Source organism: Bos indicus, chromosome 9 (assembly GCF_029378745.1).
Source record: "Bos indicus isolate NIAB-ARS_2022 breed Sahiwal x Tharparkar chromosome 9, NIAB-ARS_B.indTharparkar_mat_pri_1.0, whole genome shotgun sequence".
NCBI lineage: Eukaryota > Metazoa > Chordata > Mammalia > Artiodactyla > Bovidae > Bos > Bos indicus.
In genome coordinates, this window is record NC_091768.1 from 87,136,745 (window position 1) to 87,156,034 (window position 19,290).

General features: G+C 46.7%; 2 pseudogenes; both read right to left on the reverse strand.

The window, feature by feature from the left end:
• Positions 1–824: 824 nt before the first annotated feature.
• On the reverse strand, positions 825–17,797 carry LOC109563578 (UL16-binding protein 3-like; annotated as a pseudogene).
• On the reverse strand, positions 4,549–6,134 carry LOC139185006 (tyrosine-protein kinase RYK-like; annotated as a pseudogene).
• Positions 17,798–19,290: the final 1,493 nt, after the last annotated feature.

The following is a 19,290-nucleotide window of genomic DNA, read 5'->3' on the forward strand; positions in this document are numbered from 1 at the left end:
CCTGCCAGCCAGCAGTCTGTGCTCAGTCAGGGGACTTGGCATGAACCATTTAAGCATCAATAGGCCCTCAGCCTAGTGAAGGCGCCCTCCCTTTTCACAATGTCACCTGGACAGATGAGGCTGCTCAGAACTCAGGGCTGAGCTTGTCGAGTTCTGCTCTCAGGTGATATGGGGTCTTATCCCCCCTGCTCCATTTCCAGGATGAGGAGGTTCAGTGAGGGGCAGGTGGTTGGCTGGGATTCACCTTCCCCATCCTCAACTCCAGCCCTGTACCCCTGCCCTTCCCTCTGAATTCTGCCCTCAGGACCTCTTTCCTGGAAAGGACTCAGCCAGGATTGACAGTTGTGATGAACTGGTGAGGAGCACGGGAGGATCCAGGCTTTGGACTTGATGCTGTGGCGTGGCTGCGGTACAGGTAGAGGGGCCCGTGGTTGGTGATGCTTCAAGGAGTGTCAGAGTGAAGCCCTTGTCCAGACCACAAACTAAGCTGATGCCGCCTCGCCCCCCTGACTCAGGTACCCCTACTTTGCAGACAGTTTACACATATCTCATGGAGGCCCCTGAGATAGATCCTCAGGTGAGATGGGGGGAAGGGAGGAGTCCAGTCCTCAGGGGGCTCTGACAGCTAATGAGGAACAAGGTTTCCAACACAGCCATTCAGTCCTGCTGTGAGATAGAGATGGTGACATGAAAATGGAGTCCTCAGGAAGCTGACAGCAGAGGTGGTTATTGACAGATTTCCAGATGTAGGATTGGTGACATTTGAAAAATTGATTCTGGAAAGAGGGTAGAGGAGAAATAAATCCATGAAATTAAAAAGATGTCTACAGGTTTGGGACAGCGGAAAATCCATGTTCAATCGTCCAAAGGCCCTGTGCTGTGAGAGAGACGTCAGGGGGTAGAAGAAGAGAAGGGAGGATGACAGAGCATCCCCGGGTCATTGCTCTCCCAGGACAACTCACCTCTGATGGATCACATTCTCAAACACACACACACACACACACACGGGTGGGTCCATGTCACTATGAGAAGACTATCACTTTCTCCTCCCTTCTCACTTACCCGTGGTCTTCAACATTTTCTCCCAGCACGCCATGAAATCCTGGAAGCCAAGCCCGACAGTCTCCCATGGAGACCTTCTTCAAGAAGTCGGTCCACAGCTCTGTCATTCTCCCACTTCTCTTTCATCCATCTGCCTCCAGGTGACCCACTCTCCAGTGTCCATTCTCCAAATCAAAGTGGAGGCTCATTTGTCCATTCAAGCCAAACTGCCAGGATCACTGACGTGTCCTGTCATCCTCACAGCGACATGTCATCCTGGCCTGCAGGGTGAGAGGGTCTGCTCCCACCATGGGAAAGAAAGAGCTCAGCCTTTGGGCTTGACAGATTTCTTTGCCCCACCTGGGTCCACACTCCCCTGGGTCCATGTCAACTGGGCGCAGCTAATCTGGCCTGGTCTCTCATGCAATAGCTGCTCTTCTCCACTGGACATCTAGGAAAGGACTAATATCAACTGTATTTTTAAGCCTCCAATCTGCTCCTCCTGTACTTGGACTATGTCTAACGTACCTGTGACTGTGTGTTTCTCCAGTGTAAAGCCAAGCAATTGGTCCCTGATGTCTCTGAGTATTTCGATCTGTGTTTCCCAGGCCTTTAGGTTTCACTTCTTCTCCCCAACTGGACTTGTGATATGGATCTTAGCGATGATCATAGAAGAGAAAAACCTCTCCATCCCCTAGCCTTGAACCATCCACAGCACGGTCTGTCCAGGTCTGGGCTGGAGGATCGACGGTGAAGTTAAAGGATAAGAGAGTGAGCATCTGTGAAGGCAAACCCAGTGCGGCTGTGGTTGAGGTTGAGAAGGACACATAGGCCTCTTCTCCCAGTTCTGTGAGAGCAGAGTAGGGCTGCAGGGCTGGGCTGACGAGCAGCATTGCCCCGCTGGTGCCACCCCCACCCCCCTCACCAGTTACGACTGAGGAAGATGATGAAGCCTCAGTCAGGCAAGAAACACCACAACCCTGGATATGCTCATTTCCACTCTGCTCACAAGCTCTGCATGTGGCACTAACCGACACATGTGTTTCCCAGGGATGGGCCAGGCTGGTTCAGAAGGAAAGGCCTAAATCCAGAGGACTGTCAGCTTCTCTCCTGAGTGTCCTGTGGGAGACGCAGAGGGTGAGGGGGCTGTTCCTGAGGAAGCGGATCACAGCCAGTGGGGCTGGGGGTGGGGAGGATGAGCTCAGAACCCAAACCTAGATAAGGGAGAGTTTTTAATCACGGGTCACTGGGCATAGCAAGGCCAGGGAGACGTGGTGGTCTCTCACTAGGATGGGTCTTAGAAACCTAGAAAAAGGCCTGGCTCACATGGCATGAAAGAGAAGATCTAGAACTTCCGAGGCAGGTGGTAGAGGAGGGGATCCAAGGCTCAGAGAAGTGAATCTGCCAGGGCGGACACGGTATGAAAGGGCAGGAAAGAGTGCAGTCCACCCGCTCCATAGGAAAGCCTGATGGACTCCATGGAGCCTGAGAAGAAAGCGTGGATGAGAAGCATATCCAATATCTCAAAGATGACTTTTTGCAGAAGGTCAGGGATGGTGATAGGACATGGTGTTTCCTGTGGGCTTCTATCAGGAACAGGGATGGGAGTTGTGGAAAAATCAGATTCCAGGTGGGGGTGCTCTAGGTCAGCAGAAAAGTAGGTGCAGGAGTCAAAGTGATTAGGGAGTCTCAATGCCAGCCAGGGCCTGAGTGCAGATAGTATGATGCTGGCTCATAACACAGGGCGATCCTAAAGGCAAGCAGATGGGCAGGAACCTAGATACAAACTGTACCATTGAAAGAAATAAAGAGAGACAGAACACAAGGCTGGATGATCAGGAAGCCAAAGGCAGCCATCCCTACCAAACACCTGATCCAGGCCCATTTTCCAGATCTGAGCCACTTCTCAGAAGGTATCACCAGAGAAAGAAGCCATGTTCTAAAGAGGAAGGCCCTTTCATCACCACATCTAGTGCAAAAGTTCCTTCCATTTTCCCAAAAGAGCCACATGGTTATTCACTGGGGTAAGTGAACCTGCAGAAGCAGAAACTACTCTCACATTCACGTTGCACCTAGTGTAGTCCTAATATCAGGCACAGGAAGCATAGCATCATCAAGTCCCCCAGTTGCTGAAGCGATGCTTGGACTACCAGGCCATCAATGGACAGCAGTCCCAGGTTCTGCTTACAGTGGTTGTCACTGGGTCCACAGACCACACAGTGGTCATTTCACATTCCTGGACTTGTGACATTCTTTGAGACCTGAGTAGCTGGTAAATTATTGTGAGGTGAAGGCTACCATATAGTGAATTCCAGATTCAAACTTCAGACCCTACCTCCCCATCCACCAATAGTACATGTACACAATATCCTGGACGAAATACAGAGACAAGTACCCAACTGACAACCTCTCAAGGGCTGCAGGGGTGTGGTCCCTATCCTATCTCCATTTAATACCACTGTGGCCTTAGGTTTCCTGTAAATGGTACAGAAGAAATAGTTTAGGCTTCGCAGACCCCGGGTCCCTGCTGTAACCTGCTGTCCTAGCACAAAAGCAGTCACAATTGGTGAATGATGAGCACGGCTGGAGCTGCTTCTTGGGCAGATGACCCAGCAGAACTCATGATGTCAGAGGTATCTGTGGCCAGAAAGGTGCTACGTGCCATTTTCTACTTGAAGGCTCACAACACAGACCCTGAGTGTTGCACTGGAGAAAGTCACACCATTCAAATGTGGCTCCTGGTATGTTTTCTAGGGCCTGGCAGAGATGAGGCCTCTGGTCATGGAATGTCAGAGTTGACCATCGTGATATGGGCTCATCAACCCCTAATCATTAGTTCAGCTAGACTAGCCATTACAGGATGAAGCGATTATGTGTTTTGGCATAAGCAGGGCCACAGGGAACAAGCAAGACCCACCAGAAGCTGGCCTAGATGTGACACTAGACTTGTTATATGGCCACTATCCTCTGCTCACATCTGTGGTTTCCTCCATGGCACTTTGGACCAAGGTAGCTACTCTGCAGCAAAGGAGAGGCGGGCATTAGCCCATAACTGCTGGACAGTTTTTATTTTCCTAAGGAAAAGTACTGTATGTTGAAGACAAATTACTCCCAAAAGAAAGAAAGAAAGCAAAACTTTAAAGGTGAATTCATGTGCATTATCTTGCAGAAGTTAAGAAAATAAAAAGCAGTTGGTGTAGTAAGATTAATATGTATGTTTAAACAATTATAAAAACTATTTTGTAAGAATATACCTATACCTCAAAGGCAACTATGTGTAAAAAATTTACACAACATTTTAGTTAAACCTAATAAAAGTGATATGAGAAAGTATTCCATATCCGTAAGTCTGTCTTAGAAAGTTCAGATGCTAAAGCATTCCTAAGGCACGTTGTTCTGGAACACAAATCTGCTTCTGTGATTCTGGGTGATGTATGTGACTGGCTGGCTCCAAGTGGGCCTCGACAGGCACCTTCCTCCTGATGCTGGGGGACTGTGAGAGAAGAGTCAGACACAGGGCCCCAGAGCCGCATGGACCTCTGTGAGACACTGGGCCAGCTTCTGGAACTCCACCTCTCCTCTGGATCGAAGGCCCAGGACAAGCCCATAACAGCAAATCAGGACAGTTGATAATCTGGGCTATTTGATAACCCTCTTTCAGGTACTGGGCCACATCAAACGGGTAGATGTCCACTTAGGACGTTTGGCAGAGTCATAAACACGTGGGCTCTTTTAGTAGCAGCATGCTGACTTCTTAGTTGTGGCATGCAGGATCCAGTTCCCCCACCAGAGATCGAACTCAGGCCCCTGCATTGGGAGTGTGGAGTCTTAGCCACTGGATCACCAGGGAAGGATGGAGAACTCATTTTTAACCAGACTTTCAAAAGCCATCCATCAATCCCGTGTTTTTGTTGTTCCCCAGACAGTGAGAGTCCATGGGGAACAAGACTCTGGAGAGGGAGTGGCTTTGCTCTTAACTTGAAGTTGTCATCAATGACAGAGATCCTAGGAGCCAGGTCTTTATGGATGACTTCTTTCTGACCAGGTAGCTCATTCCACAGGCAATCTGAGCAGCCATGTGAACTAGCTTTTGTTGAGAAGTTTCCTGCTGACTATCGGCTTCTACATATTTGCACTGTCATAAAAACAATTTAAGATACCCCCAGTACATGTAAGGCAATCCACCATGGGCTTTTCCCCTTCTTCTGTTCACATGTGGCTAATAGGAAGATTTCTGTGATGAGATCTCATAGCTCACAACTTTCAGGGAGCATCATAGTCACCTGAATTTCAGAAGCTCGATCTCTAACTGTTTTTACAAATGCTGTGTTGCTCTTTATCTGGATCTTTTTCGTCTACATAAACCCCATGGGAAGTACACCAAAAGGTACCTTCTTAGAATATATCTTTTGAGTTCCTCTCCCTGGATAGATATTTTGATATCATTCACCTAAGCTCTGGCCTCCAAAAGAGCGACACTTCTCAAATCGTACTCCTCTAGCCACAAGGTCAGATAACTGGAGATGGGAGTTGTATTGTTGGGTGTGTTGCCTCTCACATACCGAGACATCTGGGAACAACTGGGACTGAGACAGCCCTTGGGAACTACTGCTGGCGCTGATGCTATCTCCCAGTTCAATCCTTTTTACACTATGAAGATGCAAAACAGCTAATACTAGTACTACAAGAAATATACTGGACAGCAAACCCCTAGGCTGATATAAAACACACGTGTAGACACGGCTGGAGCTGCATGTACAGGATCATAAATGGGTTCTTCCGCTAGTAGTTTTGTCCAAGGCTGAAGTTTTTCCTTTCTCAATTTCTGGATGGCAACTTTTCCTTTGTTTCAACTCTAAGATGTGAAGCTTTTTGAAGTTACTGTCAAGTTGAGGTGCATTTAGTGTCGTAACTTCAGAATCTACTTTGCCAGGACAGGACAGCTCGAGCCCAAACACTGATACAGTGCCTGGGAGTTCCGGGGGCAGGGGTGGGGGTGGTGGGGCTGGGCCGCAGGCAGCCTAGCGGACCCGAGCTGTACCAGCGGCAGCCTGCCAGATCCCCATCTGAGGGAGACCGCCCTGCACATCCATCCTGCTGTGAGCGCCCACCTCCACCACCCCGGAGAAGGAAGCTAGGCCACTTGCTGCTGCCCACCTGGCCCGAGCCCTTGAAAGATGAATAGCTCCTACCCCGGCCACACTGCCAGTATTAACTGATCTGTCTTAAAGAGTGCTAGTCCTTCAAGGGCCCAGAGCAGCAGGGATGGGACCTAATTCCCTTCAGCAGGAGTAAGAAGGGACCAGAGAGCAGTAGGGAAGGGACGTACATCTCTTCAGCAATAGTAAGAAGGGACCAGAGAGAAGGAAGGAAGGATCTGCTGGTCCTTCAGTGGCCGAGAGCAGTAGGGAAGGGGCCTACTTCCCTTCAGCAGTAGGATGTAGGGACCAGAGAGCAGTAGGGAAGGGACCTGGTTTTCCTTCAAGGGCAGAGAGCAGTAGGGAAGGGACCTACTTCAGTTCATCAATACTATGAAGGGACCAGAAGGAGCTCTGTGCACAGATCATCAATTCAGTTCAGTCACTCAGTTGTGTCTGAATCTTTGCGACCCCATGTACTGCAGCAGGCCAGGGCTCCCTGTCCATCACCCACTCCCTGAGTCCACCCAAACCCATGTCCATTGTGTCGGTGATGCCATCTAACCATCCTATCCTCTGTCGTCCCCTTCTTTTCCTGCCCTCAAACTTTCTCAGCATCAGGGTCTTCTCAAGTGATTCTGCTCTTCACATCAGGTGGCCAAAATATTGGAGTTTCAGCTTCAACATCAGTCCTTCCAATGAAATACCCAGGACTGATCTCCTTTAGGATGGACTGGTTGGATCTCTCTGCAGTCCAAGGTACTCTCAACAGTCTTCTCCAACACCACAGTTCAAAAGCATCAATTCTTCAGCCCTCAGCTTTCTTTATAGTCCAACTCTCACATCCATACATGACCACTGGAAAAACCAAGGCCCTGACTAGACGGACCTTTGTTGGCAAAATAATGTCTCTGCTTTTTAATATGCTATCTCAGTTGGTCATAACTTTCCTTCCAAGGAGTAAGTGTATTTTAATTTTATGGCTGCAGTCACCATTTGCAGTGAGTTTGGATGCCAGAAAAATAGGCAGCCACTGTTTCCATTGTTTCCCCATCTATTTGCCATGAAGTGATGGGACCAAATGCCATGATCTTAGTTTTCTGAATGTTGAGCTTTAAGGCAACATTTTCACTCTCCTCTTTCACATTCATCAAGAGGCTCTTCAGTTCTTCTTCACTTATCCTATATCAAAAAGGCTGGAAGTTAGGGTTCACAAGGGGCTCTTATTGTATAGTTAAAATATGGGCCCATTGTGGTGACCTGACAAACAAGGGATGAAGTCACAGTGGCCACATTGCCCTGATGGGCATCCTGTTTCTTCCTTAAGGTGATATCCTGTTTTTCCCTGCTGGTGCCAGTTTCTCAAGACTCCTTGACCACCCGACCATGAGAACCCTTTCACTAAGTGACCACAAGACCCCAGCTGTGGGCTAAAGATCAATTGTGGCCCCCTCCCTCTGGGGAACAATTTCCCATCGATAGGGTATAAGAAGTGTTGGCTGTAAAAAGAGAGCACCAGTTTCTCTCTAAATCCAGTTGCTTGCTTTCTTTCTTCTTATAATAAACCTTTCTCTGCCTGAATTCCTGGCTCATTCTCTTTTTCTCCACGCTCGCCTTATAGCACATGCATCTTGGGGAGGTTCCATGGACCAGGCAGGTGTGAAGAAAGAAACAAGATAATTGGCCAAAGGTAAACAAAGACCCGAAGGACTGTCCTACATAAGTAATTTACATCACCTTCATACTGAGCTCCTCCTCCCTCAGGATGCCCACACTCCTCTCCGGTGTGTGTTCTGAAGAGCTTGTGACATACTGTACTCCTCCTCATTAAAGACAATGCCCATGCCTTTTCTCTCTGGGTATTTATTTCTGCCTTGCTTCTGTCTTAAATAAACAGCCAGTTTTTCTGTGTTCTCTCTCAAACATTGTGCTGTGTCTCTAATAATAAGCTTTGTACCTATTTTACAGTTTTTGCTTCCTTGAAACATTCTTCCTTTCAAATGGGGGAAAGAACCAGGGCCACTTTGCTTCTAGCCTCTAGTCCCTGGTGGTCTTGTGGCTAGGGTTCCGGGGTTTTCATCCAGGCTACCAAGGTTCAATCTCTGTCCAGGGAAGAAAGGTCTCTCTTCAGGACAACTCACTGCTCTCCCTCCAAAATCACTGGGAATATTTCAGTTCAGTTCAGTTCATTCTCTTAGTCGTGTCCAACTCCTTGTGACCCCATGAACCGCAGCATGCCAGGCCTCCCTTTCCATCACTCCCGGAGTCCACCCAAACCCATGTCCATTGAGTCAATGATGCCATCCAACCATCTCATCCTCTGTCGTCCCCTTCTCCTCCTGCCCTCAATCTTTCCCACCATCAGGGTCTTTTCCAATGAGTCAGCTCTTTGCATCAGGTGGCCAAAGGACTGGCATTTCAACTTCACCATCAGTCCTTCCAATGAACACCCAGGACTGATTTCCTTTAGGATGCATGGTTGAATCTCCTTGCAGTCCAAGGAACTCTTAAAGAGTCTTCTCCAACACCACAGTTCAAAAGCATCAATTCTTCGGCACTCAGCTGTCTTTATAGTCCAACTCTCACATCTATACATGACCACTGGCAAAACCAAGGCCTTGAGTAGATGGACCTTTGTTGACAAAGTAATGTCTCTGCTTTTTAATATGCTGTCTCAGCTGGTCATAACTTTCCTTCCAAGGAATAAGCATCTTTGAATTTCATGGCTGCAATCACCATCTGCAGTGATTTTGGATCCCAGAAAAATAAAGTCAGCCACTGTTTCCATTGTTTCCCCATCTATTTGCCATGAAGTGATGGGACCAGATGCCATGGTCTTAGTTTTCTGAATGTTGAGCTTTAAGCCAACTTTTTCACTCTCCTTTTTTACATTCAAGAGGCTCTTTATTTCTTCTTTTCTTTCTGCCATAAGGGTGGTATCATCTGCATATCTGAGGTTATTGATATTTCTCCTGGCAATCTTGATTCCAGCTTGTGCTTCTTCCAGCCCAGTATTTCTCATGATGTACTCTGCATAGAAGTTAAATAAGCAGGGTGACAATATACAGCCTTGACGTACTCCTTTTCCTATTTGGAACCAGTCTGTTGTTCCATGTCCAGTTCTAACTGTTGCTTCCTGACCTGCATATAGGTTTCTCAAGAGGCAGGTCAGGTGGTCTGGTATTTCCATCTCTTTCAGAATTTTCCACAGTTTATTGTGATCCACACAGTCAAAGGCTTTGGCATAGTCAATAAAGCAGAAATAGATGTTTTTCTGGAACTCTCTTGCTTTTTTGATGATCCAGCGGATGTTGGCAATTTGATCTCTGGTTCCTCTGCCTTTTCTAAAACCAGCTTGAACATCTGGAAGTTCACAGTTCATGTATTGCTGAAGCCTGGCTTGGAGAATTTTAAGCATCACTTTACTAGCATGTGAGATGAGTGCAATTGTGTGGTAGTTTGAGCATTCTATGGCATTGCCTTTCTTGGGGATTGGAATGAAAACTGACATTTTCCAGTCCTGTGGCCACTGCTGAGTCTTCCAAATTTGCTGGCATATTGTGTGCAGCACTTTCACAGCATCATCTTGCAGGATTTGAAAGAGCTCAACTGGAATTCCATCACCTCCACTAGCTTTGTTTGTAGTGATGCTTCCTAAGGCCCACTTGACTTCACATTCCAGGATGTCTGGCTCTAGGTGAGTGATCACACCATCGTGATTATCTTAGTCATGAAGATCTTTTTTGTACAGTTCTTCTGTGTATTCTTGCCACCTCTTCTTAATATCTTCTGCCTCTGTTAGGTCCATACCATTTCTGTCCTTTATCGGGCCCATCTTTGCATGAAATGTTCCCTTGGTATCTCTAGTTTTCTTGAAGAGATCTCTAGTCTTTCCCATTCTATTGTTTTCCTCTATTTCTTTGCATTGATCACTGAGGAAGGCTTTCTTATCTCTCCTTGCTATTCTTCGGAACTCTGCATTCAAATGGGTATATCTTTCCTTTTCCCCTTTGCTTTTTGCTTCTCTTCTTTTCACAGCTATTTATAAGGCCTCCTCAGACAGCCATTTTACTTTTTCACATTTCTTTTTCTTGGGGATGGTCTTGATTCTTGTCTCCTGTACAATGTCATGAACCTCCGTCCATAGTTCATCAGGCACTATATCTATCAGATATAGTCCTTTAAATCTAATTCTCACTTCCACTGTATAGTCATAAGGGATTTGATTTAGTTCATACCTGAATGTTCTAGTGGTTTTCTCCACTTTCTTCAATTTCAGGCTGAATTTGGCAATAAGGAGTTCATGATCTGAGCCACAGTCAGCTCCTGGTCTTGTTTTTGCTGACTGTGTACAGCTTCTCCATCTTTGGCTGCAAAGAATATAATCAATCTGATTTCAGTGTCGACCATCTGATGATGTCCATGTGTAGAGTCTTCTCTTGTGTTGTTGGAAGAGGGTGTTTGCTATGACCAGTGCATTCTCTTGGTAGAACTCTATTAGCCTTTGCCCTGCTTCATTCTGTACTCCAAGGCCCAATTTGCCTGTTACTCCAGGTGTTTCTTGACTTTCTACTTTTGCATTCCAGTCCCCTATAATGAAAAGGACATCTTTTTTGGGTGTTAGTTCTAAAAGGTCTTGTAGGTCATCATAGAACTCTTTAGTTTCTTCAGTGTTACTGGTTGGGGCATAGACTTGGATTACCATGATATTGAATGGTTTGCCTTGGAAACAAATAGAGATCATTCTGTCATTTTTGAGATTGCATCCAAGTACTGCACTTCAGACCCTTTTGTTGACCATGCTGGCTACTCCATTTCTTCTAAGGGAGTCCTGCCCACAGTAGTAGATATAATGGTCATCTGAGTTCAATTCACCCATTCCAGTCCATCTTAGTTTGCTGATTCCAAGAATGTTGATGTTCACTCTTGTCACCTCCTGTTCGACCACTTCCATTTGCCTTGGTTCATGGACCTGACATTCCAGGTTCCTATGCAATCTTGGTCTTTACAGCATCTGACCTTGCTTCTATCACCAGTCGCACCCACAACAGGGTGTTGTTTTTGCTTTGGCTCCATCCCTTCATTCTTTCTGGAGTTATTTCTCCACTGATCTCCAGTAGCATGTTGGGCACCTACCAACCTGGGGAGTTTATCTTTCAGTGTCCTGTCTTTTTGCCTTTTCATATTGTTCATGGGGTTCTCAAGGCAAGAATACTGAAGTGGCTTGCCATTCCCTTCTCCAGTGGACCGCATTCTGTCAGACCTCTCCACCATGACCAAACTAGGGTCTGGCTGCTTCCTACTCAAAAGTCATTAAAGAGGTCATGTTGATGGAAAGGAAAGTTTGCCTGATTTTGGATGCCAGCAATGGTGGAGGGGAAGAGGGTAGGGGACGTCCATGATGGCTCAGTGGTAAAGAATCTGCCCAGAATCCACCATCAATGCCTGTCTTGGGTGGCCCCACATGGCATGGCTTGGTTTCACTGGGTTAGACAAGGCTGTGGTCCGTGTGATCAGATTGGCTAGTTGTCTGTGATTGTGGTTTCTGTCTGTCTGCCCTCTGATGCCCTCTCTCAGTGCCTATGGTCTCACTTGGATTTCTCTTACCTTGAATGTGGGGTATCTCTTCATGGCTGCTCCAGCAAAGCACAGCCGCTGCTCCTTACCGTGGACGTGGGGTACCTCCTCTCGGTTATTTAACCGACAGAAATTGATAAGAGGCCAGAGAAGAAATTCAGACTAGGTTTTATTGGTGTTCCTGAAACTAGGGTCTGGCTGCTTCCTGCTCAAAAACCATTAGAGAGGTCACGTTGATGGAAAGGAAAGTTTGCCTTATTTTGGATGCCAGCAATGGTGGAGGGGAAGGGGGTAGGGGACCTCCATGGTGGCTCAGTGGTAAAGAATCTGTCCAGAATCCACCCATCAATGCAGGAGGTTTGGGTTCAATCCCTGCCTCAGAAAGATTCCTTGCAGAAGGAAATAGCAACCCACCCCAGTATTCTTGCCTGGAAAGTCCCATGGACAGAGGAGTCTGGCAGGCTACAGTCCATGGGGTCACAAAGAGTCACACACTTAGCGACTAAACAACAAATGGAGGTGAGCGGGGTGTGGGAAGGATGGACATCTGTCCAAAGGCTGACTCTCCCCAACTGACAATCAGTGGGCAAGAACTTTTATAGACAGAGGGACGGGGTTGCATGCAGAAACAGCACAGTCAGCTCTGACAGTCATCTCCAAATTGGTCATGGATGGTCTGACCAGAGTCATCTTGATTGTTTCAAGGACAATTAATCTTTGGTTCTATGGTTGGTTTGTTCTCATCTCCTTGAGGACAATTCTTGGAATTGTGGCAGCTTATATCATGGCTACAGTCTGGTCATCATGTAGCTAATTTCTTCCAACTGGTGGGAATTTATGTATCTATAAGACAGCTCACAGGATAGAGCTCAGAATATTATCAATAGCCCTTGAGAAGGACCTCAAAGTCCTTGACTACGTTTAATGACTACATTATTCTTATTTGGTCTCCTTTGACTATTTCCCCTAGTTTCTGCATTTTCTCACTTCTCTGATTAAGCTTAGTGTGTGGCTAAAGCTTTTCCATGGACAAAAGGCAGGCTGAGCACATGGTGGGGCAAGGACCATAGGGTCCCGCTCTGTTTCATCAGAATTCTTGCTACAGTTTGAGGGAAGGGAAACAAGTTCCCTCGCTCAATCCTGAGGAGGACAAGCTGGTCCCTTATGTGGGGTGATGTTGGGGGTGGACCTGTGGGTCAGGCAGGAGGGGTGGCATAGGTTGTCTGACCACCCCGTTAGTGGTGCTGTGTGTCGGCTTATACTCACTACCTTGCTTTTGCTCCCAACACCTCAGTAGTGGCAGCTGGGGTTTGATCTTTTTGTATCTTGTTGCTCATAATTTGTCCCAACTGTGCATACATGCAGCACTTTTTCTCCCTTTATACTGTCTTTGCATTTTTATGCTTCATGAGACCTTTGTCCAGGTCCCAGCCTGTCTCAGGTGTGACAGAAGCAGGAGGAGAAGAGGGAATTCTGGCTTGGACTCCCTGGTCATATACTTTCCCATGGTCTATACTCAACACCTAGAAAATGATTTCTCAAAATAACTGAACCCCCTTCCATCTGATTTCATCAATCTAGTTAATTGGAAGAACTGCTGTATGGAGTTAATTTCACAGTATGTAGTGAATTAACTTCTCATCCAGACATCTAAAACTGGTTCTGGCCACATGCCATCCTTGTGGGATGAACTGAGAAAATAGTAACTGAACTCAATTACTGTGCTCTGTGGTTCAGATGAAGAGTGTGGTTGACACAGAGAGAGAGATCCTGGCCACACTGTGTGAGGAGATGCTCAACAGGGGCAGCTGCTGTCTCCGTGCCTGCCAAGTTCCCATTTCTTAGCAAGAGCCCAATAAATAGTTATTGAATGAATACATGTTCAGTTACTGCTAGTTTTCTAGTGTTAATGAATATCTTATCAGTCCAGGATCATCAATAGATGGTAAAATTATGGGCTGAAATACTGTCACAAAAAGAGGAATATTACAATATTCCTATTATTATTCCTGTTATACAATAGAGGAATATCCCTCTATTCTAACACAGAAGTGAAGCTTCAACCCACATTTTTTTGTCTGTGCAAATATCAGAATCAAACTCACCTTTTATTTTTATCATTATCATCATCGTGATCACTTGCTAGTCTGTATCTTTTTGGAGATTTTGGTTTGACCTCCTTTATCCTGACTATTGAGGACTTTCTCTTCCTTATATAAGTTGCTGTGTGGTTTCCACTGGCTTTATTTTGAGAAATGTGACCAGGGTAACCTTAATATTTCTTTTAGCTGGACTAAACTACCAGACCACCTGACCTGCCTCTTGAGAAATCTGTAGGCAGGTCAGGAAGCAACAGTTAGAACAGGGCATGGAACAACACATTGGTTCCAAATAGGAAAAGGAGTACGTCAAGGCTGTATATTGTCACTCTGCTTATTTAACTTCTATGCAGAGTACATCATGAGAAATGCTGGGCTGGAAGAAACACAAGCTGGAATCAAGATTGCTGGGAGAAATATCAATAACCTCAGATATGCAGATGACACTAGCCTTATGGCAGAAAGTGAAGAGGAACTAAAAAGCCTCTTGATGAAAGTGAAAGTGGAGAGTCAAAAAGTTGGCTTAAAGCTCAACATTCAGAAAACGAAGATCATGGCAACTGGTCCCATCACTTCATGGGAAATAGATGGGGAAACAGTGGAAACAGTGTCAGACTTTATTTTGGGGGGCTCCAAAATCTCTGCAGAGGGTGACTGTAGCCATGAAATTAAAAGATGCTTACTCCTTGGAAGGAAAGTTATGACCAACCTAGATAGCATATTCAAAAGCAGAGACATTACTTTGCCAACAAAGGTTCGTCTAGTCAAAGCTATGGTTTTTCCTGTGGTCATGTATGGATGTGAGAGCTGGACTATGAAGAAAGTTGAGCGCTGAAGAATTGATGCTTTTGAACTGTGGTATTGGAGAAGACTCTTAAGAGTCCCTTGGACTGCAAGGAGATCCAACCAGTCCAATCTGAAGGAGATCAGCCCTGGGTGTTCTTTGGAAGGAATGATGCTAAAGCTGAAACTCCAGTACTTTGGCCACCTCATGTGAAGAGTTGACTCATTGGAAAAGACTCTGATGCTGGGAGGGATTGGGGGCAGGAGGAGAAGGGGACGACAGAGGATGAGGTGGCTGGATGGCATCATTGACTCGATGGACGTGAGTCTGAGTGAAGTCCGGGAGTTGGTGATGGACAGGGAGGCCTGGCGTGCTGCGATTCATGGGGTCTCAAAGAGTCGGACATGACTCAGCAACTAAACTGAACTGAAACTTGAGATGAAGCTTGAGCTCATTCCAGGCTCTAAGCCTCTAACTTCCCTTTTCTTAGAGCATTTTGCTTCAAAATCTTGTCACTTTTTCTCTTACCAGTTTTACAACTCAGGACTGTTTTCTCAAAGCCCTGGGAGACATCTCTTTTTTTCTTTCTCTTAAGATGACTTATTAAGGCCATTTATTACTTAAATGTGCTAGCATACTCTATGACCAAACCCACCCAGATGAAAGGAAGAATGAGAAACTAAGACAAGCTATACACCTAGTGGAAAAGGAATCAGTGAAGGATACTAATTTGCCAGTCTATGTGACATCAGCTTTTTTACTGTGTGTTACCTAATAAGGTATAACTTCCTTTGCTGCTGTTGCTGCTGTTTAGTCCCTAAGTCATGTCCAATGCTTTGAGACTTCATGGACTGTACCCAGCCAGGCTCCTATGTCCAAGGGATTTCCCAGGGAATAATACTGGAGTGGCATCTGTTTACAGATGTTTTTTTTTTTTTGGTTGCCCTGGGTCTATGTTTCTGCTTGCAGGCTTCCTCCAGCTGCAGCTAGCAAGGGCTCCTCTTTAGTAGCAGTGCTTGGGCTTCTCACTGAGGTGGCTCCTCTTGTTGTGGAGCACTGACCTGAGGCATGTGGGGTTCAGTAGTTACGTACTGGGTTTGGCAGTTATGGCCTACAGGATCTAGAGTGTGGGCCTTGGGAGCCAGCTCTTTGAATCTGAAGTATTAAAGGAGATAGTACTGGCATCTCCCAGTCTCTGTAGGAGGGTAGGAGCCTATATTTGGCTCCCAAGTAGCTCAGCTGGTAAAGAATCCACCTGCAAGGCAGGAACCCTGGTTCGATTCCTGGGTTGGGAAGAGACCTGGGAGAAGGGATAGACTACCCACTCCAGTATTCCTGGGCTTCCCTTGTGGATCAGATGGTAAAAGAATCCACCTGCAATGCGAGAGACCCAGGTTCAATCCTTGGGCTGGGAAGATCCCTTGGAAGAGGGCCTGGCAACTCACTCGAGTATTCTTGCCTGGAGAATCCCTGTGGGCAGAGGAGCCTGGAGGGCTATAGTACATGGAGTCACAAAGAGTCAGACAGGACTGAGCAGCTAGGCCCAGCACAGCACAGGAGCCTGTACTAGTCAGCTGGTCCTGCCATACAAAGGACCACAGACTGGATGGCTTACCCAACAAACACAGGTTTTTCTACAGTTCTGTAGGGAGGCAGTCCAAGATCATGGTGCTGGAGGGTTTGTATCTTTATAAGATCAATGTATCTCATTTTTTGATGCATTTCAAACTTGAAGACAATACAACATTTGCCTCAAACACTTCATCATGTAGTTCAGGAACTGATGGTCTTTTCTGCCTTTGAATCTGTACTCTGTTTCCTCATGTCACCTTGAACTTCTAATTTAATGAATACTGCTGCATTTTCTTTAATGGACTGTTTTAATTTTTTAGTTTTAATATTTAAAGTTTAAGGTTTAAAATTTAGTTTCCCAGGATAGAAATTAAGATGCATCATTTTTATTTTTTGGCTATGCCATGAGGCATGTAGGATCTTGTTCCTTAACCAGGGATCAAACCCCTACCCCTAGCAGTCTAAGCATGGAGTCTTTACCACTGGGCCACCAGGGAAGGCCCCGATCCACCATTTTAATATATATACATATATATTTATATATAAATATATACTTATAATATGGATATTATAAACATATTTTATATTTACCTTTTATCTCAGTAAGAGATAAATGGTCACTAACGGGAGCCTCCCCAACTGCATAAACAGTACAAACTGAAGAGCTCTGGTCCACGGATGGAAATGAAGAAAGAACATAAGGTAAAAATAGACATCAGGAATCAAGACAGCCTTTCATTACCGTCCCTTTTGGTTGTTGTTGTTAGTGTTAGTCCTGTTCAGAATGATCATCTCCAATACATTTTTAGGGGATATATCAACCAGTTCAGTTCAGTTCAGTTCAGTCGTTCAGTCGTGTCTGACTCTTTGCGACCCCACGAATCACAGCACGCCAGGCCTCCCTGTCCATCACCAACTCCCAGACTTCACTCAGACTCACGTCCATCAAGTCAGTGATGTCATCCAGCCATCTCATCCTCTGTCGTCCCCTTCTCCTCGTGCCTCCAATCCCTCCCAGCATCAGAGTCTTTTCCAATGAGTCAACTCTTCACATGAGGTGGCCAAAGTACTGGAGTTTCAGCTTTAGCATCATTCCTTCCAAAGAAAGCCCAGGGCTGATCTCCTTCAGATTGGACTGGTTGGATCTCCTTGCAGTCTAAGGGACTCTCAAGAGTCTTCTCCAACACCACAGTTCAAAAGCATCAATTCTTCGGTGCTCAGCCTTCTTCACAGTCCAACTCTCACATCCATACATGACCACAGGAAAAACCATAGCATTGACTAGATGGACCTTTGTTGGCAAAGTAATGTCTCTGCTTTTGAATATGATATCAACCAGGCTCCCCTCTAATTTTCAGAAAATGATAGGGACCTCAGCTCCAGAATTCTCCCAGGGGACTCGTGAATGTGATGTTAGCAAGACCACAGTCATAGGAGAGAAAAACCTCTCCGTCCACCTGGCCTTGAACCTCACACCATGGCTGTCCAGGTCTGGGCTGAGGATTGATGGTCAAATTATAGGGAAGAGAGTGAGCATGTGTGAAGGCAAAACACAGTGAGGGTGAGGTTGGGAGAAAAAGACCCATAGGCTCCTTCCCCAGTTATGTGAGAGTGGAGTAAGGCTGCAGGGCTGGGCTGACAGAGCAGGACGGCCCCGCCTGCCCCACCACCCCAAACACACCCCAGGTACTGGCTGAGGAAGAGGAGGAAGCCTTGATCAGGCAAAAAAACCACACGGCCCTGGATATGCCTGTCTCCACTCTATTCAAAAGCTCTACACCTAGCATGAACTGACACAATTTTTTCCAGAGGCGGGCCAGGCCAGCTCAGAAGGAGAGGCCTAAACACAGAGGACTGTGAGAATGTCTCCGAGTGTCCTGAGGAGAGATGGGAGGCTTTGGAGGCTGCTCCTGAAGAAGCAGGATCACAGTGGATAGCAGGATGAGCATAGAACCCAAAGTTGGAGAAGGGAGAGCTCACAATTAGGGGTCACAGGACTTAGCAAGGCCAGGGAGATGGTGCTGATCTCCCACTAGGATGGGTCTTGGAAGCCTGGAGAAAGGCCTGGCCCACCTGGCATGAAAGAGAAAGTCCAGAACTTCCAAGGCAGGTGGTAGAGGAGGGGATCCAAGGCTCAGAGAAGTGAATCTGCCAGGGTGGACACGGTATGAAAGGGCAGGAAAGTGTGCAATCCACCAGCTCCATGGGAAAGCCCGATGGACTCCATTGAGCCTGAGAGGAAAGCGTGGATGAGAAACATGTCCAGCAGCGCAAGTGAGATCTGCTGGGACTTGAAACCTAGATCTGTAGACCTTCGCTCTAGTGCTTGCACCTGGACAGTGATCTCCTCCAGCAACAAAATACAAAGAAATTATGAGGGACTGAAAATAACTGCATGCATGCCAAGTTGGGCTTAATTATGAATGAAAAGATAAAACACCCAACTGGAAAAGCAGGGTGCGGGGTATGATCCCTGCACAGGACACTGCCACGACGGTGGGCAGACCACCTAAGCCATCCCTCAGGTCCTAAGCCTTGACCTGCCCCTACCCTCACCCAAATAAGGGACCAGCCTGCCTCCCCCACCGCCCTCCCCCAAAGGGAATTAGCAAGGAAACCTGTGGCTTGTGCTTGCGCCCTCACACTGCAGCATGTGTCCCAGTGAAGCCTCGCCTAAATTTCTTATCTGGCCTCTTATCCACTTCTATCGATTAGGGTTCTGTTCGTGCCCTCCAAGAGTCTATTCCCCCAGTCCTGTGTACGTTCTGGCAGCTCTTTGGTGGGGTTAATGGCGACCTCCACCAAGAGGAGCTATGCAATACCCATGTCTGCAGCACCAAGCATACCCAAGTCTGCCGAACCCAGAGCCCCTGCCCCTGCAGCATCATTGACTCAATGGGCATGAGTTTGAGTAAACACTGGGAGTTGGTGATGGACAGGGAGGCCTCATGTGCTGCAGTCCATGGGGTCACAAAGAGTTGGACATGACTGAGTGACTGAATGAACTGAACTGAGGCCAAGAAGCCTGGTCGCTAACATACTCTGTGGCAACCATGAAGGGCTACTGTCCCCTTTCTGC